Source organism: Mus pahari, chromosome 19 (genome assembly GCF_900095145.1).
Source record: "Mus pahari chromosome 19, PAHARI_EIJ_v1.1, whole genome shotgun sequence".
NCBI lineage: Eukaryota > Metazoa > Chordata > Mammalia > Rodentia > Muridae > Mus > Mus pahari.
The window spans coordinates 46,613,464-46,627,368 of NC_034608.1; the positions used below are offsets into that span (position 1 = coordinate 46,613,464).

At 42.0% G+C, this 13,905-nt stretch overlaps 1 protein-coding gene across 9 annotated transcripts in view; it reads right to left on the bottom strand.

Moving 5' to 3' along the window:
* Unc5d (unc-5 netrin receptor D) overlaps window positions 1-13,905 on the bottom strand; it is a 537,305-nt gene that overhangs the window by 387,040 nt on the left and 136,360 nt on the right. The gene's annotated exons all lie outside the window — the stretch shown is intronic.

Here is a 13,905-nt window from a genome sequence, read left to right on the forward strand (position 1 = left end):
CACACACACACACACACACACACACATACAAGAGGTATATTTGTTACATATGGTAGCACAAATCAGGGATTGGTGGCTGTTCCCTTTCATGTACAGATGTTGAAGTACTAATGGTCCATGGGAGAGGATGAACATTTGGGACCACTCAGAGTGATCAGGGTGGTGAAGACATGGGAAATGGCCCTCAGGATAGGGATGGCACATTTGGTTTGTAAGACACAAGAGGTCTCACTCACTCTCCTTCCTTCCTTCCTCCCCTTTCCTCTCTTTTGCTTATGTTGACTTTACTCCATTCTTTCTATCCTGCTGCCTACCTTTCATTGACATAGAGTGGAGACCATGTGCGCATACAGCAATAGTGGGGAATCTACAAGAGAAGAAGCCTCAGAAGCAAGGCCATGTGACAGTCAGCACCGTTGCTAAGCATCACAGGCCCCCAAAGTGTGAAAAGTATGGTTCTCTTCTTCAGAGGCCCTTCTATAGAACTTGCTACATCTGCTTGAGAAACTAAAGCAACAGGGTTGGCTTAACTGATTCCTCCTGAGAAATACATCATTAAGTAATTGTCACTGTGCCAGTGCCACTGAATATGCTTAGACGCACATAGTTGGCTACACCTCGCCAGACAAAATGTTGTTGTAGGACCACTGCTGTGTGCAGTCTGCTGTTGCATGAAATGCCATGAAATAGCATATGATTTTAGGTAATATAAAGATGTGTGTGTGTGTGTGTGTGTGTGTGTGTGTGTGTGTGTGTAACTGTGTGTATGTTTGTGTCTGTGTGGAAAACCAGCCTTACATTAGAATGGATGTGTTTTTGCAAAATCCTCAGGACAATCAAGCTATACATTACTTCAATATTCCCTTTGTTGTTCTTCATGCTGCTTGAGAAATAGATATCACTATAATCTTACCTTTTCTCCAGCAAAAATCTTAGTCTGCACTCTCAGGCATCATAGTCCCGGGAGACTTGAGGTAGGGACCTTAGAAACAGAGATGCTTCCCATAGCTCGGTCTAGATGGGAAATTCTGAGCTAGACTTACGATGAGAGTAAAGTAGACAGACACAAATGCAATTGTTCTAGTTAAGGGATCATAAAGAAGTGAGACATGGTGGCACACACCTTTAATCCCAGCACTTGGGAGGCAGAGGCAGGCAGATTTCTGAGTTCAAGGCCAGCCTGGTCTACAAAGTGAGTTCCAGGACAGCCAGGGCTACACAGAGAAACCCTGTCTTGGAAAAACAAAACAAACAACAAAACAAAACAAAAAGAATTACAGGTCAAGTGCCAGGAACATGAAGATAATGGAGGGGAGAAGAGAGGTGATGGTTGTTGATCCAATCTGATCAGATCAATTAGATTTAGATTTAGTAACTTCATTTTAAGATAGGAAGAAAAAGTATGAAATGAAGACCTCCATCTTGGGGGATAGAAGTGATGCTGCCATGCCATTTATACAAAGACAGAAAAGATCATAGTTGGACTCATTGAACTGGTGGATGAAGGAAAAATCATGTTCCATATATAATTAATTCAAACACACACGCACACACACACACACACACACACACAGCAATTTTGTTGCATATGGTAGCACAAGTCAGGGACTCGGTGGCTGTGTCTTTCCATGTTCAGATGTTGAAATACTAATGTTCCATGGGAAGTACTAATGTTCCATGGGAGAGGGTGAGCATTTGGGACCACTTGGAGCGATCAGGGTGGTGAAGACATAGAAATAAGATAAAAGAATAAGACACAGATAAGATATTGCTAAATAGTTTTCAGAGTCAGAGTGAATGGAAGGCATGCCAGGGGAGGGGGACCCCAACTGAGTCACTCTATGACTTCTCAAGATCCCATGATCACTATTCAAAGAAGCAGGGCCAAATGAGATGACTTTTAATCTGTCCCCACTTCAGGAGACGGCCACTTCTGCTGTTATTATTCCCATTCATCCCATCAACAATATAGGAAATCAACATGAACCTCCACCTTGGACCTGTGGAGGAGCTCTAAAAATAAGATCACAGCATTTCCTGCTATCCTTCTAGTGCTCTCCAGCTAATCAAGGGCACCCACAAAACCACATCGATGCCTGCACCTGCAAAAACCAGAGATGGCACCTTTAGTTTTTCATTGGTGCAAATGAAGTGTAATGAGAATGCAAGGACTGGGAGCACTGTGGAAATCACCGCTCTGCAGGACAGTTCCTGAACACACCTGTTCTGCTCCTCATTCTGCCTGCCTCCAAACCCTGTTCTCTCCCAACACCTTTACAGCCCAGGTGTGGGATTGATGGTACCTACACTTTGTCCTGACTGTTCACATACTCTCCAGAAGAATGGAAAAAATCACAGAACAGGAGAGGATCAGACAAGTGCAGCCAAAGAATGGACATGATGCACTGCTGTTAAAGTAGCTTGATGATGAGATGATTCACACCTCCAGTGGGAGATACTCCACATGGAGGGGCGGGTATATGCTAAACACAGGAAGTCCGTCTTGGATATAGGAGAGACAACAGGCTAAGCCTCAGGGTAGCAACCTCGATAATATTCCAGGTCACATGTAGGAGTCAGTCTCTATCAGGAAGCCCAGAAAACAACCTGGTCCAAAGCAAAGGATGAGTATAATACCCCTATGACAAACAGCACCTCAAGGCCTGGCTGGTGGTGGCAGAGGTCAACAGCCTCTGCTTCAGCTCTCTGTGAAGCAGTCAAGACTGGGGTCGCTCAGAAAGCTTGTGTGATGCTTCAAAACCAGGCCAACTTCTTATAAGATTCTTTGGCTCCCCTTGGAACCCAGGTAAGGAGTCTGGCCACTCCAGTTAAATACCCAAAACATGATTGGAGAGGGAGACCAATTAATTGAAAACTGAGACACCACAGAAATGCTCCTCTTTTGCAAAACCAAAACCAAAACCAAAACCAAAACCAAAACCAAAACCAAAACCAAATTCAAAACAATCAAAAGTGTTGTACTGGCTAGTTTTGTGTCAACTTGACACAGCTGGAGTTATCACAGAGAAAGGAGCTTTAGTTAGGGAAATGACCTCATGAGATCCAGCTGTGGGGCATTTTCTCAATTAGTGATCAAGGGGAGAGGCCCCTTGTGGGTGGGACCATCCCTGGGCTGGTAGTCTTGGATTTTATAAGAAAGCAGGCTGAGCAAGCCAGGGGAGGCAAGACAGTAAAGAACATCCCTCCATGGCCTCTGCATCAGTTCTTGCTTCCTAACCTGCTTAAGTTCCAGTCCTGATTTCCTTGGTGATCAATAGCAGTATGGAAATGTAAGCTGAATAAACCCTTTCCACCCCAACTGCTCCTTAGTCATGATGTTTGTGCAGGAATAAAAACCCTAAGACAAGTGTATATAGTTCTTTGAATTGAAAAAAATAATACTCATTTAAGTACCACATGCATTATACTGTCAGAAGAGCTTTCAGAAAACACTGCACATTGCAGGCAAGCAGATAGGTAAGATGTGATTCAGTTCACACGCATCCCCTCTGTAAAGGCTGGTTTTAGGGCAACTTGACACAGGTTCCAGTCACCAGACAGGAAGTAGCCTCAATTGAGAACACATTTCCATAAGATCCGGCTGTAACACACTTTCCTATTTAGTGACTGATGGGGAGGGCCTAGTCCACTGCAGGTGGTTCTATCCATGGGCTGATAATCTTGGATTTTGTAAGAAAGCAGGCTGAGCAAGCCAGAGACAGAAAGCCAGTAAGGGGTACACTTCCATGGCCTCTGCATCAGCTCCTCCTTCCAGGTTCCTGTCCTGCTTGAGTTCCTGCCCTGGCTTTATTTGGTGATGAACAGCAATGTGGACGGGTAAGGTGAATCAATCTTTTTCTCCTGGACTTGCTTTTTGGTCATGGTCTTTCACTCCAACAATTAAAAAGAATCCTAACCAGCCCCTCTCAGGGCAGTTCTGAAAAAACACAAAAGGTCTACAGATGAGCAGGAAGTGGGGGACCACAAACTATCCCAGAGAAGTGTGCCATGAACCAATCACTGGGTACCAAAGTCAGCAAAGGTGCCAGATGACCTGTAATATTTGTAATATGGGGAGGGTAAAAGATAAACTCTTGAATACCAAAGTAAAAAAAAAAATTGCACATAAATAAAATGGACCCCTCTCTCAGGAGGGAAGCTGTGAACTCAACAGCGATTGAGAAATTCTGAAGAGCACATTTCAAAAGTCCACAGGCAGCGGCTTTGCTCGGGTCTTCAGAAAGTGACCTGATGTGTCACCGGATCCCAGCTGTCTGCACATATTACAACCGGCTTCCTCTGCTTGGCTCAGAGATCCCTCTGATACCTATCACCACCTTTCTATGTAAACACAGAGAAACCAGAGTTACAAGGGCAGCGGGATCAAAGGAACCCACGCTGGCCCTGCAGTCTGGTGGCTGGTTACTAATATATTCCCAGGTTGCTCAGTAGGAAGCTTGGGTCAGCAGACTGGAAGATGGCATGGTGAGCTTTCCCTCTGAGCTGCAATTACTGAGACACTCTGCTTTAATAACCACAAACCTGGGACCCACAGTGACACAGTACCCACTCTGCCCTTGTGCCACCTGCTGTGACCTACTGGAAGCCTTGCTCAGTCAGGCCCAGACTTCTGGGAGATAACAAATGCAGACCAGAGGCCCTATGCTGCCACAGCAAGAACAGTAGCCTCTCTCCCCGCCCCCGCCCCCCAAGTAAGTCTCAGGCCTATAATACAGGCAAAGGAGCTGCTGCACCCCAAAGCATGTGGCATTCTTAAAGATGCATTGGTGAAGGTCAGCAATGCTCCAGACCACCACAGGCAAAGAACTGTTGGGCGTCAGGGTGCTAAGAGGATGTGACAGAAGGCTAAGCTACTTAGAGAGATTGCAGGAATGCCACAGACACAATACAAAGATAAAAACACATGGGGTGGGGGGGAGAGTAAAGCTGAAGTGCAGCCAAAGATTAACCAGGGCAAACAGAAGAGAAGGACTAGCCAGCACAAGCTGTCCAAGGACACTTTCCTGAGTGGGTAAGAGATAATTGTGTCCTCAGAGGAGTGTGCTGGTAGACTGAGTATGAGTGAGAGAGGTTATGCTGGCTGAAGATGTAGCACAGTTGGACCTCCCTCACTAAATCCAGTTAGTCCTCCATAAGTTCTGCAGCCAGAGATTAAACCAAGGGTGGATGGGCATTCCTCAGGGGAGGAATGCACCTGTCTTTGACATGTCGATGCTTTTCCTGTTAGTATTCCATACACAATACGATATGACAGCTATAAGTGGAATTTGCATTGCTCTCTGTTTGCGCATCACAGCGAGCAAGAGTGGGTGCATGCAAATGCTATACTATTTCTGTACACAGGACTTGAACATTCCAGATTTGTGTATCTAACCAATTCCCTGGTAAAAAGGGTACTCCAGGATCTATATTATATTCTGGAGGAATTCACTCCATACCATTATTGAAGTTATAAGTTCTCCTTTTAGGTAAAAATCTTTCAGGGCTTGCTTAGAACTCACAAAGGCTCATCTCGTTCTGTTGCCAGTGTGGCAGCATTCTGACATGTGCAAACATGCACAGTATATCAGGCTGCATCTAACACACAAGTTTCCTCAAAAGGGCAGTATTCAGTTATGCTCACTTTACCTACTAAAGAGCTCCCAGAAAGCATATTTTATTTCACATTTATAATCTTACTCAATTTTACTTCAGATAGAAGATGGCAAGCTAGTGTGTGCACTCAAAAATGCACAATGTCATAATTTTTCTGCAGAATGAGATACAGTGTATGATCAGAGCAAGCCATCTTCTTTCTTGAATCGGGAGTTAGGAGAGTACAAGGAGGCGCTTAGATGAGACCAGGAATTGTACCTCTGAAGGCAAATCTAAAAACGATTTGCAGTTGAGATTCCCAAATATTGTCTTTGGTTCCTCCTTTTTCAAGGAATAAAAATATAATTCTTCTCTTCAAAACCACAAGTGTGCTAATGGAACACATCCAAGCACCTAGTAATTCCTCTTCCCGCTTTAGGAAGTGCCGACTCCACGAAATTCAGCTGAATCAATAGTTTGGATTACAGAGTAAAATTCTCAATGACCTTTATTTACTACATTGCTTTCTCTAAAATGCTTGTGATTTCCACCAGATAAAATTCTACGGTTAAAATTAGATATAAATTGTAAAGCCCACGTCATTAATCTTATTTGTTGCCTTCGTTGTTATTTGAGGATTTGCCTGCCATCACTGTGTATAATTTATGTTCGCTTTTTGGTGTACCCATTTTGTGCTTTGTTGATTAAATGCATTAACCAGTTCTGATTTCCGCATGTGGAGTTTGTCATGAAGCTTCTACCCCAGCACCAACAAATATGACAGCTACAAGGTGTTAAATACCAGAAAGGTATATTTTGTTGCTTCAGTCATCTGTTAGCGCCGCTAGAGTGTTGCTAACAAATCTTTTTTTTTTTGCTTCAAACACTTTATGATTCCTGTGTACAAAGACTTCTACAGAGAAAATCCCCCTTACCTCTCCATGGGGAAGAGATTAAATAAACCTGTTAACTTAACATTTACCTCCTTCTAATATATCTTCATTCTTCCTGGGAAGCTCAAGTATATAAAAAAAAACTGACCTGCCAGTTAAATATTTATTTTTAAGTATATGGATGCTTTAAATGCATGTTTGTCTGAACACCAAGCACTTGCCATAGAGGCCCAAAGAGGGCTACGGGTTCTTTGGAACTAGAATTAACAGATAGTTGTGAACTGACCTGTGGTGCCAGGATGAGACCTATGGTTTTCTGGAAGAGCAGCCAAAGCTAATAACAGGTAAGCCACCTCTCCAGCCCCTTGCATGCCTTACTCATTGAAACCAAGTCTTTGGGTTGGCAATTTAGGCTAGTGGCAGAACATTTGCTTGTCAATCATAAGGCATTGGATTTGATCCCAGTTACTTAGGGTTGGAGAAGACTCAAAACTCCTAGACAAAACTTAGCTTTTAGTTTTCAATCTATTACACAACCTCTGTCATGCCTTTTTAAATAAAAACTTAAGGTGGTTATTAAATAATGTCACAAGTAGGGCTAGAGGGACAGCCAAGAATTCAAGATCACTTGACCTGGGTCTGATTTCCAGATTATACGTGGTACCTCAAGACCATCTATAGCTTCAGTAATGGGGGCTCCAATGCCCTCCTTTGACCTTCCCCAGCTCCAAGCATGTATATGGTACACCTAACATATATGTGGGGGAAATATGTATACATAGGAAATAAAAATACACCTGAGATATTTTAAGTTGTTGTCAGCCGGGCGTGGTGGCACAGAGGCAGGCGGATTTCTGAGTTCAAGGCCAGCCTGGTCTACAGAGTGAGTTCCAGGACAGCCAGAGCTACACAGAAAAACCCTGTCTCGAAAAACCAAAAAAAAAAAAAAAAAAAAAAAAAAAAAAAAAAAAAAAAAAAAAAAAAAAAAAAGTTGTTGTCAGCTCAGCTTCCTTCATATGGGGTTTGAGACAATGGGGACCCAGACATATATCTGCAGCTCTTCAAGAACTGAAGGTAGGCTAAGCTTAACCAAAATGAGAATTTACTGTCTCTCTTTAGAGAGACGCTAATAAGCATGTGGTGATAGTTGACACAAGACATGAAAGTGGCTTAGAAGATGCTCTCTGAGCCCGATGCAGATTGATACACATAACCCTCTGTGGAAGCATAGTCTGAGCATTCTATACCATGGGCGCCATTTCCTTCTGATCCATCAAAAAGACATTTTTATATTAATCTTCACCCTTGTTGCAAACACATTTTTGAAATTAAAACAGTCTCCATTTTCTTTCTTTCACTTTCGTTAAACCAGCACAACTTTAGGCATCTAGCATCACACCATCATCTTTGGACATCCGGCTGGGAGTACCAGACAAACTCTATTAGAAAACATGGACTTTCTGCCATCATTGAAGTGAATTACTTCTGGCAATAACAGAACCATTTCTGGTTAAAAGCAAAGCCACGATTCCGTGGTAATTTCTACAGCTGAATTGTAGTATCATCAATACACACATTTAGGGTGCACATAAAACTACTCACTTGACTCTCTACAAAGCTCATGGTATATGTATTTTTTAAATGGATATATTTAAGAATGAAAGGAAGGAAGGAAGGAAGGAAGGAAGGAAGGAAGGAAGGAAGGAAGGAAGGAAGGGGAAAAAAGAAAGCTCTTCAAATCCCTTATGCTCTTAAATCTCCTCAATGGGGAAAAATGATTCCCAACCTATAAAGGCTGGTTTTGTGTGAAAACTTGACACAAACTGGAGTTATCACAGAGAAAGGAGCCTCCCTTGAGGAAATGCCTCCACAAGATCCAGCTGTAAGGGATTTTCTCAATTAGTTATCAAGAGGTGAGGTCCCCTTGTGGGTGGTGCCATCCCTGGGCTGGTAGGCCTGGGTTCTATAAGAGAGCAGGCTGAACAAGCCAGGGGATGCAAACCAGTAAGTAACATCCCTCCATGGCCTCTGCATCAGTTCCTGCTTCCTGCTCTGCTTGAGTTCCAATCCTGACTTCCTTTGGTGATGAACAGCAATGTGGAAGTGTAAGCTGAATAAATCCTTTCCTCCCCATCTTGCTTCTTGGTCATGATGTTTGTGCAGGAATAGAAAACCTGACTAAGACACAATCCATTTAAGAAAATAAAAATCATATAAAAATGTGAAGATAAGTTTATAGACCTGAGTTTATAGACTGTAGGGCTTCAATTTTCAAATTCAGAACCACACAGAGCTGATTTTGATACTCGTCTCAGTTCCCTGGGCTTCTCCAGTGAAGTCAATCCTAAATGCATTACTGATATCAAAATGATGATATCATCCGCTCTAACAAGGGGTTCCTTGGCTGCATGAATTGCCTACTTTATTGCACCAGAGACAATAATTAAACCTTCACAAGTTCTTGCACATGTCCCAGTGCACAAGCACACAGCCTATTATGTGATACTTATTAGCTATTCTCTGTGTTAAGTGCATAGATCTGACAGGATAAGAGAAGGATAAATAAGTCTTGTTTTATTGCTACATGTATTTTTAAAGGGAATCTCTACTGAATGTGGCATGGGTAACATCTCCCGGTGTGTCGGAAATCATTCAGTAAGTACCACATGGTGCAATAATGTCATCCAGCAGTGGGGCACCAATAACTCACAATCTGTTTCACTTCATACTTATTTGTTTAAAAAGCTAAACTGCTTTGAGATGTAGCACTGACACCTGATGTCCTTCCAGCAGAGTGGGCTGAACACTGGTGAATTTTTCTTATTTTACCTGTGGAGGACACTGAAGAAAGAAGGCAGGGTATCATATTCTACTTAGTCAGTGTGTAGGAATGAAGTGGACTGGGCATAAGGAATAATTCTATTTATATGAATTGTCAATCAAACAAGTATCATCCCTGAACAAACTAGCCTGCTGGAACACATTAGGTTGGCCAATGAGGCCACCATTCAAATCACTGTGAATGGTCACATCATTTGACCCATCAAGAAACTGAAGTTTCATTCTTTTTTATCATGGTTTTTATTTTGAAACAGGGTCTCAATACATAGCATAGAATTTACATAGCTCCTAGAACTTACTATGTTGCCCCAACCAGCCATTTTTGAAACATATTATACTCCTGTCTCCAAATCCTGAGTTATGGAATCACAGGTATATATAACCATGTTTTCATTCATGTTGCTACTCTAAGGCTTCAGTTTCAGATATGAAAGAATAATTCATGGTAGATAAACCAACCTTACGGCAACTCCTAAAACATAGATGTTTAATCTAGGTCAGAGTCCCAAAAACTCATGATGAGTCAAATCAGTAAGTCCTCCCAGGTAATTATCAAATGATGAGGATAGTAGATATAATGAAATAAAATGGCTAGCCTCAGTTCAAAGCTGAGATTAAAGATTCAAGGAGAAAATAACATTAGATGGCCATAATCCAACATATGGTACCCAATCAGAAACTTCTTTATTCATCATCATCTTCTTTTTTTTTTTTTTCCACCAGAATGACCAGTCTTGGATTCTCATCAAGAAAGACTGTGGAATTGCCTTTAACTATAATTACCCTGCTATGAAAATACCACTCTACAAAGTGAATGAAGCAAGTAAAACTAAAAACAAAAAAAAATACCCATACCCATAGGAGGATTGGGCATGAAGACATCACACATCAACAAGGTAAGCGAAGCAGAATGAAGACTAGAACCAATAAGCTTTTCCAGTGAAACTTCTCAAGTGGCGACAGCGAGGAATTGCATAAACAACCAGAGCTCAGATCAAATTTCTCTTACCAAACACTGAATCATAGACCTCTATCACTGTCACGGTCTCCCACAGCAGGTGTTGACTAGACAAAGACTTGACTTTGACCCATAAGCCTTGATGAGTTTTGCATGTCTTCACCCTTCTGAATGTTTGAAAAAGCATCATGTCAGCCCGACACATGTCAAAATACAGATTACTGTGAAGTGTGAGGACAGGAAATACTTAATAAGTCTCAACAAGAAGTGTGAACAGCAACATATTTTCTGACCTTCATTCCTAGATTCAGGCCCTGCAGTGGTGCTGAAGACGGCCATCCCATCGTAAAACAAGAGGAGGAGGAATATGAACCTAGCTTCAGTGCGATGCTCTCAGCCTACGCTTAAAATTACATTAAATTAATCCCAGCACTCGGGAGGCAGAGGCAGGCGGATTTCTGAGTTCGAGGCCAGCCTGGTCTACAAAGTGAGTTCCAGGACAGCCAGGACTATACAGAGAAACCCTGTCTTGAAAAACCAAAAAAAAAAAAAATTACATTAAAAATGAACTTGGCTTGAGATGTTTGAACAAGTGCATTATAAGTAACTTTACAAAGCCCAGGTCTGAGTTTCTTGACAGGATCAAGGCCATTTTCCCACTTAGTAAACTCATTGATTTCATCTATTCTGGAAAGAGAGTGGCCACCATCATGCTGGGCCCATGGTTGCTTGCACCGTGACTAACTGTCGGGATTTCTTACCTCAGCAGCAGGCTAGGTCTGGTACCATATGCAGCTGCCATGTGCATTTCATTTCCATAGCTAAAAGTTACATTCATTATTTGATTCCATTTTGTTCTAGGAAACAGGAAATAAAAAAGCTGACAGACTGTTAAAAATATATACGCCATTCTAAACAGCACAAATAAATATAAGTGAACCATAAAAATCTTGAGGGAATTACCATTTTTTTTTTCAACAACAGTTTTAATTCTAAGCACTCAATATTCCCATTAAATCTCCTAGACACAATTACATTGACAGGGCTTTATACATTTCAAAAGAATATGACAGAAGACTTAGTTAAATGTTATATTAAAGATTCATTGTAAATTAAATATTAAAAAGTATTCAACAGATCCAAATGTGGTTCAAATCCATCTGTCACTACAAACTCTTATTTTTTTCCTCCCTTTCGCATTGCCATATGCTAGGGCCCAGCACACATGCCTTCTTCTCCTCTCCTATTTGGACTCTTTCCTTGGGAATGGGTAGCCATAGTTAACACATGGCACTCAGCCTGGTCTTTAATAGCACTACAGTTACAGTCCACTGGATTCAAGGTACAATAACCCCAGAAATAATTCAATGAGACAAGGTAATTTCCCCCAAAGGTATGTTAGGATTCTTGGAAATGACATATAGAAAGTTCCTGGAAAATCTAGCTTGCAGTGGTGAGAAATATGAAGAAAAGAAGAAAGGGAGTGTCATTTGTAATACTCCCCAGATTTGGGGGCTAGAGGAAGGGCAGAGACACAGAAGTTAAAATGGAACAGAGAAAGCCATAACCTGACATGTGGATGACAGGCTACAGCTTCCTTATTCCGCTGACATGATGGTACATGAGGCACATTGATCAGACTCGGTCTTCTCCAAGATTCACCTTGACATGTAATCCTCAAGGTTATCTTCACATGGTACTGAGACATAAGATGCTCAGAAGATCACTGCTATTAAAGAGATCCTGAGAGTGAGGCCTTCATGATCGCCTCAGCATCTTTATAACGGAAGTTAGAAAGCTCAGTGTAAAAACTCCACTCATCTCTTCACAAGAGACGTCTACCATGCACCACTGTGACATGAAGCCCTCATAAGACACTGAAAAGACAAGAGCTTGTAAGCCTCCAGAACTATGTACTAAATGAACCAGTGTTGTTCATAAATTGCCTGTTTTCACACCCAAGTTTCCAGCAACAGGAAATGGTCTGAGATACAGAGAACGCATGAGAGGAGCTGTAATGAAATCTTCACCAAACAATAGCTCAGGACACAATAAGTCTTCGAACTAACATCTGCTCTGGAGAAAAATGGAGAAGAAAATGTATTCAGAAAGGCAAAACCTACCAATATTCCAATATAAAGATTCCATAGCCAATCTTCAGTGCTATCTCAGGAGATGTTGTACACAGAGAAAATAAACCAAATAAAACAAAGTCACCTCTAAAGGACCCATCTGAGGGTGGTCACAGCCAGCTACCAAACCTACACTCCAGGACTACCAGGTACTGGAGACCATGGAGACATGAGATGGACTAATACCTTCAGTGTGAAGCATTCACACAAGGACCATCAGTCAAAAGACTCTCTAGCCATCACTGTTTCCCATCCAACATTGCAAATACAGTACTTGATGTGGGTTTATAAGTAGAATCTAATTCAAAGACACCAAAATATGGTTGTTTACAAGAGCATCGTTTTGTTAATTTCAATGAAATAATTCAGAGAATAGATCCATTTCCCATCTTTTCTTCATTTCACTCAGCCTTGTGCTGAGGTAGAAAATGCAGAGACAACAATGCATGAAGCCTGAATTCTTTGCAACTGTTAGAAAGCTTAGTCTAGAAAGTCCCAGATGCCAGGAAAGCAACAGCCTCCAAGGACTCCACGGGGATGACATTAGCTAAAATACTCCACAGAGGGGAGGCAGAACCTGTGGAGACCATATCCAGAGGTTAAGCACAGCCCCCAGTTGAGGGATGGGGCTACTCACCCATGTCCAAATTTTTAACCTAGAATTGCTCCTGTCTAGAGGAAATACAGGGAGAAACAATAGAGCAGAGACTGAAGGAAAGGGTATCCAGAGACTACCCGACCTGGAGATCCATTCCACATGTAGTCACCAACCAGAGACACTATTGAAGATGCCAAGAAGTACTTGCTGCCACGAGCCTGATAGAGCTGTCTCCTGAGAGACTCTGCCAGATCCTGGCCAATACAGATGCGGATGTTCACAGCCAACAAATCAGACTGAGCACAGGGACCCCAATGGAGGAGTTAGAGGAAGGACTGGAGGAGCTGAAGGGGCCTTATCTATCATCAATGGGAGGGAAGGACCTTGGTCCTGTGAAGGGTTGATGCCCAAGTGTAGAGGAGTGCCCCGGGTGATGAGGCAGGAGTGGGTAAGTGGGTGGAGGAGCACCCTCACAGAAGCAGGGTGAGGGGGAATGGGATAAGGAAGTTACAGACGGGAAACTGAGAACAGGGATAATATTTGAAATGTAAATAAATAAAATAGTCAATTTAAAAAAGAAGCTTAGACTAGTAAAACATGGTGAGATGTGTGCTCTCCCAGCACTAAGACTGTCATGAGTGTAGGGCTACCTTGACCTACATAGTCAATACTAGTTAAGCATGGTTAAGTAACAAAACTTTATCTCCAACCAACCAACCAACCAAACAAACAAACAAACAACCAAACAAAGGTACAAGGGAAGCAGAGTAGAAAAAAAGAGACAAGGTCATTTTATTACAGCATGCCAAGACCAACACTGCCGTTCTCATATTCAAACTCTTCAATAAAATTGGATTAAAATTGGATAAAATTGTATTAGTTGCAATA